Source organism: Pistacia vera, unplaced genomic scaffold (genome assembly GCF_008641045.1).
Source record: "Pistacia vera cultivar Batoury unplaced genomic scaffold, PisVer_v2 Contig1042, whole genome shotgun sequence".
In the NCBI taxonomy this organism is placed as follows: Eukaryota; Viridiplantae; Streptophyta; class Magnoliopsida; order Sapindales; family Anacardiaceae; genus Pistacia; species Pistacia vera.
This window is the reverse complement of record NW_022195074.1, coordinates 198,446-210,460: the sequence shown is the minus strand read 5'-3', so window position 1 is coordinate 210,460 and position 12,015 is coordinate 198,446.

Sequence of the window (12,015 nt, the reverse complement as noted above, 5' to 3'; positions counted from 1 at the left end):
TATATTAGTAAAATTTTAATTAATAATAATATTACTTAATTAAATGATTAAAAATTAATTAATTATAAAATTATATTATAGATTTATAGTATTACTAATTAATATAACATTACATTATAAACATTTGTAATTTATACATTAGTGCATTATTTAATAAATAATAGAAATTTAATTATTATAACAATACATTACAGATTTATACTACGTTTATTTAATTAATTATAACATTACATATAAACATTAGTAATTTACCAAATTATTGCATTACTAATTAAATTATTAAACATTATAGAATGATAACTCTGCCTCATGAGTCACGATATATTAAGAAATCATAGACAAACTTAAAGTTAGAGTCATGCTAGTTATTAATTAAGATTCATAAAATATTAATATTAATATTTAATATTATTATTTGTCACAAATTCTCAATTAATTAATTTAACTTTATTTAACTATAGTAATTATAATATTTGTATTTTGGATAATAAAGTTTACTAAAATTCAATTCCCAAGATTAATTCCATAACTATACTTTGTAAATGTATATATTTATGATTTGAAGATTTTCTTAATTTTTCAGGGGTGTATTACAAAATTTTGAGGTGTGTTCGTCATTTTTAACTTATAGGGGGTAATTGATTTTTTATAAGGTACCTGGTAAGGAATCAGAACTTGCATTCAGCTTCCGATTCCAAGATCACCAGTTCAAGAATCAAAGAATCAGAACCTATTGGTTTCACTTCCTTTCCTAGGAACCAGCGGGTTCCAATTCCGGCTCTGGTTCTCCCAAAAAACGCAAGGTACTCGGAACCTCTAACCCCTACTAAAAATATAATTGATTTTTATAGATCAATTTGAATAATTTTCTTTCACTAAAATTGACTTGAAAATATGATAAAATTATATTTTAAATTTACAAATTACCCTATTACAATAGGTGATGGGGCTTGAATAGGTAGGGGTTCCCAATTTTCATGCTCGAAATTACACATGGGATGGGATGCAAGCTATATACAAAAATGTAAGCCAGGTTTAGTAACGGCCCGTGAAATAGAAGGGTTTTTTTAAGGAGGTACGGGCTGGAACTATTAAGGCCCATCCCGGGTTTTTGGCATGCTGGGCCCTATCAGGCCGGTTGTACATCCCTTCAAAGTCTATTACACCTTCAAATCTAGAACTCTCTGGATCCCAAAAGTTTAAACGCACAATACAGCTGCCATCTGTTTGGGCGTTAATTAAGACTTTGAAGAGTTTAAAAGACATTTAAAAATTCTATTTGACTTTTTTATGAATGTTATTATAATTCATAAAAAATTACAAACTTTTTAAAAGATCAACTAAAAAATTTGAAAAAAAAAAAAGGGATCTTAAAAAAAAAAAAAAAACAAATATAAATTGGATAAAAAATAAATAAATCAAGAAAAATGCAAAAATTAAAAAGAACTTAAAATTCGACAGTATAAATAAAAAAATGGAAAAAAGAAAATTCGGAAGACTTAAAAGTATGAAAAAATAAAATAAAAACTTAAATATCAAAAAATCTAAAAATCTAAAATTTGAAAAAACAAAAATGAAAGATGAAAACCAAAAAACTTTAAAAGAAAATCTGAAAAATTTATAAAATATAAAAATTGAAAAACTTTTTAAAAAAATAATTTGAAATTCTAATTTCTACGATTTGGCAAGATTGAATTCAAAAGGCTACAATCTCGTGAGATGCAACAAAAAATATTGCGGTCTAGCGAGATCCTAGTTAATGCTTTTGCTATGTAACCAGATTGTGGTGGCGAGGTACGATCAACCAGATCACAACTAGACCAACTGCGATCTAGCCAAATTATAGAATCACAACTATGTTCTTTGAATTTCTCTTCTTTTTTTTTTCTATGGTAATTTTACAAAATTAGGAAATCTCAAAATTTAAGGGGTAGGGGTAAAGTAGTCAACTTTTAACATACGCATGGGTAAATTTATAATTGTAAAGGGTCAAAAAAGGTCAACCTTCACATTTAACGATAACTAATGGTAGGGGATCAACGTGGTAATTCTAGACTTTTGGGGTCCCACTGTAGTTTCTGGACTTTAAGGGTGTTCTTGGTAATAACCCTTATGTTTCATAAAATCCAAATTAGAAACTCCAAGTACTGGATTTCATCATCTCCTCCCAACTTATTATCCAAACTAGAAATTTCTTATCTAGTTTAGTTGATGGAGTTGCCCCTCTGTTTTGAGTATGTTTGGTATTCTTTCTATTTTTCAGAAATGTAGTCTTAGATTTCTAGTATTTTAACTATGTTTTGTGATCTTTTAGGTTCTCTCTTTTTCAAAATCTTGTAGCTTATTAGCCTTTGTTGTGCTTTCTTACTCTTGTAATTAACGATACCTATTACTTTAGTAATGCTTGTTTTCATTTCCTTTAATTTATGAGTAATGTTACATTACAAATTTTTTTACAAAGATTTCTACACAAAATTATTCATTTTTTATCATTTTTTTGTCACCTTATTTGTATGGAATATGTAAGTATAGTATTATTATTAATTTATATCGTAAATGTTTGAACTATTAAGGGATTAAGTTTGGGAGTTTCTTTGTTTATTTTGCACTTCTTCGTCACACAAAGACTATACATTCTAGTAGAGTATTTAAATGTAGTAAGCTATACCTGCTTCTGTTTACTATTTTTTTTTTTTTTTTTTTTCAGATGGTGCAACCATTGATGAAAGATGAGAAAACTTGTACTGAGATTTCAAGTATAGATTTAAAACACTTGTTTAAATGTCTCCTTGCTCAAATCAATTACCCAAAACAATTATGAATTTCAATGCGGAAATATATTCAAAACACCACATAAAACAATAACAGATTCAGACAATTAACATATTGAGAGATTAAGAAAGGACATGCAAATGCAATATGTCGTGGTTTAGCCAACTCTTTGCCTACGTCGACGCACCAACTACAAAAACCTTTGTAGTCAATATTCCACTATGATGAGGTTTTATACCTTAGATAACCATAAACTAGTACAATCAAGTATTAAGCTCTCAACTTACCACTAGACACCTAGTAGGACAAATCAAGTATCAAGCTCTCCAGCTCTACCACTAGACACCCTAGTAGGACAAATCAAGTATCAAGCTCTCCAGCTCTACCAATAGACACCCTAGTAGGACAAATCAAGCACAGCTCTCCAGCTCTACACTACCCTTAGCAAGATTAAAACATAAACTAAAGATGTCCGATGAAGAAAACATGCACCTCAGCTTCAATGTTGTCATAGGATTCCAACGAACAACTCCCAACAAGCGCCTCCGCGTCCAAAGCATCAGTGATTAATTTACCAATCTATAGAGAACATCTTATGAAAAGTATTTCATAGGAACATAATAGATATAATCGCTAGATCTCTCCCTCTCAAGCACAATGACAACTATATGAAAGCATTTCTCTAAACTACTCTCGACACTTCTAAGAGTAAGAGAGATACAAACCTAGCTTAAAATGATGTATTTATAGGCACTACATGTAACCTTAGATCTCCAATATGTTCAATGATGTTTCTATCATTTTCTTAAGAAAAATGTTAGCCTTACTCACTCATTTTACATTTTCTCTTACCCATCTTTGTAAAATGACATATAGTACCGTACATGCTTATGGACATTTACTATGTTTATATTTACAAAGGTGAGTAAGAGAAGTGAGTAGGGAGAATGAGTAAGGCTAGCATTACTCCTTAAAATGATGTATTTATAGGATACATGTACCTTAGATCTCCAATATTTCAATGATGTTTCTATCTTTTCTTAATGACTCGGATAGAAAAAACCTAAAACATCATATTGGTTTCCGCCTTCCCTACAGCGAGTTTAAATTCCCTATAGCAAACGTCCAGATTCGCTACAGCGAAAAAACTGCTTGAATTTGATAGGAAAATTCTCACTACAGCGAATTTCTCTACACTCAAACACCTTGACAGCAATTACCTTCAATCAGTTAGTTTCAGAAATTCTTCCAAATCCTCTCCTTTATATACATAAGTAAATGGTTTATTTAATGTAAATAAAAAAACACCCATCATTTGGATTTAATAAAAATATGTAAAAAATCTAAAATCCAAATAAATCAAAAAGTTATTTTCCAAATCTAACAAAAATAAATTCGCAATTTGCAAGTAAAAACAAAATACGATTTTTAACCAAGCAAAGAAATCATGTGGGGTTGAAAAAATACAGTAGTCTTAGAAAAATATACAGAACAAAAGTCAGGATTTTTGGTCGTCGAATTTTGAACTTTTCAAAAATCCATTTTTCATGCCTTAAGCTATGTGAATTCATGCAATGCAAGTCTAACCACCTACGATCTAAAATCGTTAGGTCTACTTACCAAGTCCTACGTTGGTATAAATCTTGTTAATTTTGGGAGCATCATTTGAAGCCTAATCTATTAAGCATTAATCTTCAATTCTTCAAATCTTCAATAACCAAGGGATCATCGACATTGAACTTACAACTAGATATCCTAATATTCAATCATGGTGTTGACAACATACAACTAAGACTTGTGTCTTCAATTGATTTTATAACTTTCAGGATCCCTTAAAGTTCTTTTGACACGTGGCGGTAGCAATTTAAATGGAATGGTTTGACTGAATATAATTATCTTATATCTTTTGCCACTGATATCTCTTTCTGATTTAAGGTTATAATATTTGGTGATTCTAGCACCGTAATATATCCTTGTTGTTGGCTAATGTTTTTAATTGTTCTTGAACTTGCATATGTATATGGTGTAATAGAAATATACTTCTAATTTTCTTAGACTCTCATTGTGCTTGATTGTGGGATGTTTGCTCTCGGGATTTTTTTTTTTTGTTGGTAACCAGGGTGTCCGAGACTGCTTGTGTATACCTAAACTAATCCCTTGGTTTCATTAAACACCCTACAAACCCAAAGGATCAGGTAAACTATAATATTATTGTAGTAGGTGATCTCAATATTAGAACTCAAAAACTCAAAGAAGTAAGCAAACTTTCTTTGACCGCCAGACTAACCTCTTAGGGTTTGTTCTCGGGATTTTGCTGTATGGTTTTTGGAATACTAATATTTGAGTGGTAATATTTGTATTTGTTCTCAAGGTTTGTTGCATTTTTGTTAAGGACTTGCATACATCTGATGCGTTCTTGGGCAACAAAAAAGAGCCATAATTTTATGGTATGTGATTAGTGTAATATATCCTTAATGTCATTGTGCTTCAAAGTTATGAGTTAATAAACTTGTGAGATTGGACTTTGAAGTCTAGTAGTGTTGTAGTAACATGTTCTTACCTTTTGGTTGAAGGGAATGACTTTTGTTCTTTGCTTGGCTTTTTAAACTTTGTTTGATTTGGTGTCCGTTTCAGGATTTGATGTATTTTTGCGTAATTAAGCATGAGCAATAATTTCATGTGTCATATAATGTATCCTTAATATTATCTCTTCAAAGTTAAGCGTATAAAAAATTTGTGAGATTGGTCTTTGAAGTCTAGTAGTATGGTGTTAATCATTTCGTTATCGAATGAGGAATTTCACTTTTGACTGTCTCCATTATTATCATGGAATTTTGCATGTGTTCACTTTGCCATGTAATAGCTAGACATGTGCAAACTGTTTTGTTTATATTTTCCCCTTGTATAGCTTCCATGATTATGTAATTTCTATAATAATATTTGTTCTTTTATTGTATTATATATAATAGCTGAACAATCAATAAGAAGATCATCGCTTCCATTCTCATTTTTCTCTAAAGTTCTTTACACTATCCATATACTGTTTCTTTGCCTACCATAGCTACACGGATTCCACATCCACAAATTGAATTACACATCATTTGTTAGCTGCCAGTTAGCTATGTTGATAGGCTTCCATCACAAGTTCCATCTCGTGTTAGTTTATTTTCAAGATAGCCATGCAATAGTTTATTTTATTTTATTATATTCACATTTTCACTTCAATATTTATTATTATGTTAAAACTTTAAATTATATAATTTTTTATAATTTTATTATTCTTCACCTACATTTCTGACTCCATCACTTCACCTTGGTTAGTAAGGATTCCACTTTTGAATCATCATTGAATAATATCTCTTAGTAAAATAAAGATGATACAAAAGAGAGAAGGAAACGATAGTTTTGAAATTTTATAAGATAAGAAATATACGGAAAAGAAAAGTAGACAATAAACTTGAATCCTAACGTAGTGTAAATAAAAAGAAGAAATAAACAAAAAAAATTATAGAGGAAGGACGAATACAACGAGTATTAGAAACATAAAGGAGGTGATTAATTAAAAAAGGGTTATGGTATTTTAAAAAATCTGATAAATTTCTGAAACATTATAGAAAAGAGCGGAGGAATCAATTAAAAATTTATAGTTATGGCAAATTAGTCATCTGCACAAAAGAGACATGAGTAGTAATTTATAAATCTCTTGATAACCATGTCATTGATGTTTATTTTATTGGACAAGATTTTTTTTTTTTTTTTTTTTTTTTTTGGGTAAATGGAAATAGTATAAAGAATGAAAGAATAAGACCCCCGACAAGGGAATCTCTACAAGAGTTTAAACAACCTGGACATTCCCAGGAACCAAACAAACACAGCAAAAGCAAAAAATAGCAAAAACAATTCAGACATCCAGTGGACAAATTACACTGAAGCCTAAGACTAGCAGACCAACAACACAAAAAAGGCAGGCCTTACATCGAACCAAAATAACCAGCCTATACAAATTTACATATAGACAAGGCTAACAAAAAATACTGATTGCAGGTCAGCTTGTACTCCCAAAAACTTGTTATCAGCCCACACATCAGAAACAAAAGTAAGTCTCCCTCTGGGGACCACACCTTCATTCAAACCATAAAACAAACTCCCAAACACGTTAGCCAACAAGGACATCACTAGTGAAAAGAGGGAGTGGACAGGGTTGAGATAGTCCTTAAACCCACAGCAAGAAACAAGGTAGAAGAGCAGAAAAAAACTGGATTCCCTGCCCAAATAACAGGTCTCCTCTCCTTATCCCAGCAACACCATATCCATTCCACACCTTCATAACCACAATTGCTCCTTCTACGATATCTGAAAGGGACACAAAAGCTGCACAACATAGATAACAACATGGTAAAAGAGTTAAAATGGGCCAGTCTTTATACAATCCTTGGGGAGGTTCCATTCTTCGACCACTTTACAAACTCTACTATTATCTTTGAACTTCAAAGAGTGGAGCCAAAGCCTGACCTCCCCAAACACTAGAACTTCCAAAATATCTGTACTTCTTAGCATGTTCTTGAACAATCAAAAAATTCATTCCTGCCATAAAAAGTACACCACAGCACTAAATAATAGTTTGCAAATAACTCTTCAGATATGTTTACCTCTAAATTTAGCTGTACCCCAGTTTACAGTGTCATTCCATCCACTTGGTGGCGGTCGAAAATGCCCCTTTTTTTGAACAGCCTTCCACACTCTCTGAGAGTAAGGGTAGTAAAAAAAGAGGTGATCATGCGAGTCCATGGTGCCATTACAGAGCCTGCAGCAAAGATCTCATGGGTTTACCCATCTTTGCATTCTGTCTTGTGTTAAAAGTTTTCGATTAATGGCAAGCCAAGTAATAAAAGAGTGGCGGGGTATCCAAGTGCCATTCCAAATTAAAGAAGACCGAGGAGCAACTCCATTGTCCATGTAAAGGTCTTTTCGAACCTGTCTTGTGGAAAAATGAACCCTTTTTCCAGTCTTATCCTACCAATATAAGGTGTCCTTAGTGCCAGCAATGGAAATAGGCGGAGTGTAAGTGGTTACACATGGGTAATCCTCCCCAAGAACTTTAGGCCACTCCCAATTATCATTTCTAATGATATCACTAACTCGAGCATTATGCCCTAAGCCTGAAACATGGAAGATTCGTGAAGGAATAATCTTGTCAAGGGGTGTTAGAGTCACAAAAGTGACTCTATTTCGTTGATAAAAAGATCTCATATGTAATTGAATTGAAGTTATATTGAGACAATTAAGAGAAATTATGAATTTATGTATAAAAATCATATTTTGAGTTTTTCTTACTAATTTAGCATATTTGGGATGAATTTGGAAATGGTGTGAGTTGATATTAGGTTGTGGTTTATGGATTAGGGGTGATTTTGTCTCATTTATGCTTTTTAGGTTGTAAAATGTCATGTTTCAATGGGTTTATTTTGTCATGTTTCAATCGTGTAGGGACCAAATGGAAATTTACCAAATTTTGTATAAAACTCCAGTGCAAGTTCGCAGATTGGGTGGCTGCCGCCCACCAAAACTCTTCACCTTCTTCGATCAAGCTCCGGCGACCCTTCATCTCCTTTTCCGATGACGTTTCGGCTTCCTTTTGCTCCGGTCACCATCATCCCTTCATCACCACCATGAAACACGCACGCCACCGTGAGCTTCATCTTTTCACCGTGACATTTTGTCTTCCCGGCCAGATTTGGCTGTTTTCCAGCAATGTTTCAGCTCCCCAAGAGTCGATCTCCCTTCCCCACGGCCGGATCTAGCATTTCCAAGCTTCAGCTGCAGCAAAAACCGTTGGAATCCGCGATTTTGCCGCCGCGCCTCTTCATCTTCCAGCCCAGATCCTGCTCATTTCCGGTGACTTCTCACCTCCTCAGGACCTAATCTGAACTCCCCATCACCAGAGCTTTCCATTGGTACCTTCGGATCCCATTTCCGCCACCGTTTTCCAGAAAACCCGTCGAAAAATTAACGTTTTCTGGCGAGTGCGGCTGTTCGTATTCCGGGCTGTCCGTGGGTCGTTTTCGCCCCTTCTTTGCATCATAGCGCTGTCAGTTACCTCCTCTTTGCCATGATCAGCTCCGTTTCCATCGTTTCAGCCTCCATCATCACCACCATGAGCGGCTGAGTTCCCGGTTGTCTGTTACGGTGTAGGCGAGATCGAGATTGACTCCATTAATCTTCTCATCAGCTCTTGACTAGTTGGATAAGCCTGAATGTTGGATATTTGGTTAAGTTTCTTGTATTCAGATTATATTTGTTTTCCTTTCAGTTTGTTTGCGATGCTTTAATATTATTCTGATGCTCGAGCAATTTTAAAATTTCTATTGATCTTTTATGCCTGTTATTAATCATAAACTATACAAATATAAAAGATCAACTACAAAATCTGAAAAACAAAAAGGGATCTTAAAACAAACACCCCAACAAATATCAATGTGGCTCACTAAATAAACCATCACGAACACTGCCCCTTCCACCGCCCAAAATCGCCAGTATTCACAAAACACCCCCTGGCCCCAGCCTCCCCTTCGGCCGGCCTTCCAAGTCTTGCCCCCTCCCACTAACCCTTCCCCCTCCCCCCTTCTCCCCTCTCCCCCTTTGGCCCCCCCCCTGCTCCTTTCCCCCCCTTTCCCGCCCCGCCCCCTTTTCCCCTCTCCCTCCCCTTTTTCCCCCCCTCCTTTCCCTTCTTTTCCGCCCTTGTCCGCTTGCCCCCCAACGGCCCCCGCCCCCCAATCTAAGCACACACACCGTCTTGCCACCCCCCCAACATCCGCCCTAGGTGTTCAGCAGACCCTAGCTCCGTACTGCACATTGTCTCGCTTCCCGGTCCCGTTTTTGTCCTTGGGCCTGTTGCAGAGACGTCTTTTTATACCTGTTATTGTAGATTCTTGCGACCACACCCTCCTCGCTGAGATACAGCCACACTAGAAACCAAAACCTGCGATTCCCCTCACAGCACAAACTCACGCGATAAATCCCCAACGCTAGTCTGGAATTCACCACGTCATGGTCTTTTTATCTTCAGTTTGGCTACCATTTGCCAAATAACAATAGGAAACTCCCTTGACTCCCTTCTTTTAGCCCCCGGCGGTAGCGTAAAGTAGTCAACTTTTAAATAACACTACGCATGGGTAAATTTATAATTGTAAAGGTCAAAACAGGTCAACCTCACATTTAACGATTTAAAACTAATGGTAGGGGATCAACGTGGTAATTCTAGACTTTTGGTTTGCGGTCCCACTGTAGTTTCTGGACTCTTTAAAGGGCCGTGCTCTTCTGGTAAGAACCCGTATGGTTCATAAACACTCCTTATATTAACCAGAAAACTCCAAGTTACTGGATTTCATACCCCTCCCCATTTATATCCAATAAAATTTCTCATCTAGTTTAGTTGATGTGGAGTTGACCTCTGTGTTTGGTATGTTTGGTATTCTTTTATTTTTCAGAAGTAGTCTTAGATTTCCAGTAATTTTAACTATGTTTTGTGATCTTTCAGGTTCTTCCTTTTTCAAATCTTGTAGCTTCTTAGCCTTTGTTTCTCTTTCTTTACCTGTAATTACGATTACCTATTACTTTAGTAAGCTTTGTTTTTCATTTTCCTTAATTTATGAGTAATGTAATTACAAATTTTTTTACAAAGATTTCTAACAAAAATTATTTCATTTTTATTCATTTTTTGTCACTATTTTGTATGGAAATATTTGTAAGATAGTGTATTATTAATTATATTCGTAAATGTTGAACTATTAAAGGGATTAAGTTTGGAGTGATTTCTTTGTTATTTTTGCACTTTCTTCGTCAACAAAAAGACTATACATTTAGTAGAGGTATTTAATGTAGTAAGCTATACCTGCTTTGTTCTATTTTTTTTTTTTTTTTTTTTTTTTCAGATGGTGCTAACCTTGATGAAAAAGATGAGAAAACTGTACTGAGATTCAAGTATAGATTTAAAACACTTGTTTAATGTCTCCTTGCTCAAATCAATTACCCACAACACAATTATGAATTTCAAGCGGAAATATTATAAAACAAACACACAATATAAACAATTAACAGATCAGACAATAAAATTGAGAGATTAAGAAAGGACATGCAAATGCAAAGTCGTGGTTTAGCAACTCTTGCCTACGTCGACGCCCACAAACTACAAAAACTTTGTAGTCAATATTTCCACTATGATGAGGTTTTATACCTTAGATAACCATAAACTAGTACAATCAAGTATTAAGCTCTTAACTCTACCACTAGACACCCTAGTAGGACAAAATCAGATCAAGCTCTCAGCCTAACATAGACACCCTAGTAGGAAATCAAGTATCAAGCTCTCAGCTTACCTAGACACCTAGAGGACAAATCAAGTATCAAGCTCTCAGCTCACCACTAGACACCTTAGCAAGATTAAAAACATAAACTAAAGATGTCCGAGAAGAGAACAACACATGCACCTCAGCTTCAATGTGTCATAGGATCTCAACGAACAACTCCCAACAAGCGCCTCGCGCCAAAGCATCAGTTGATTTAATTTACCAATCTATAGAGAACATCTTATGAAAGTATTTCATAGGACATAGATATAATCGCTAAGATCTCTCCCTTCAGCACAGACAAACTATAGAAAGCATTTCTCTAAACTACCTCGACACTTTAAGAGTAAGAGAGATACAAACATCTAAAATGATGTATTTATAGCACTTACAGAACCTAGATCTCCAATATTCAATGATGTTTCTATCATTTTCTTAGAAAAGTTAGCCTTATATCAATTTACTCATTTCTCTTACCATCTTTGTTAAAATGACATATAGTACCCGTACTATGCTATGGTACATTACTAGATTTCTATTCAAAGGGAGTAAGAAGTGAGTAGGGAGAATGAGTAAGGCTAGCATTACTCCTTAAAAGATGTATTATAGGCACTACATGTAACCTTAGATATCCAATATGTCAATGATGTTTCTATCATTTTCTAATGAATCGAATAAGAAAAAAAAACCCCTAAAACCATAGTGCTTTCCGCTTCCTACAGCGAGTTAAATTCCTATAGCAACGTCCAGATTCACTACAGCGAAAAAACTCTTCAATTTATAGCAAAAATTCTCGCTCTTAGCGAATTCTCTACACTCAAACACCTGACAGCAATTACTTCAATCAGTTAGTTTCAGAAATTCTTCCAAATCCTCTCCTTATATACATAAGTAAATG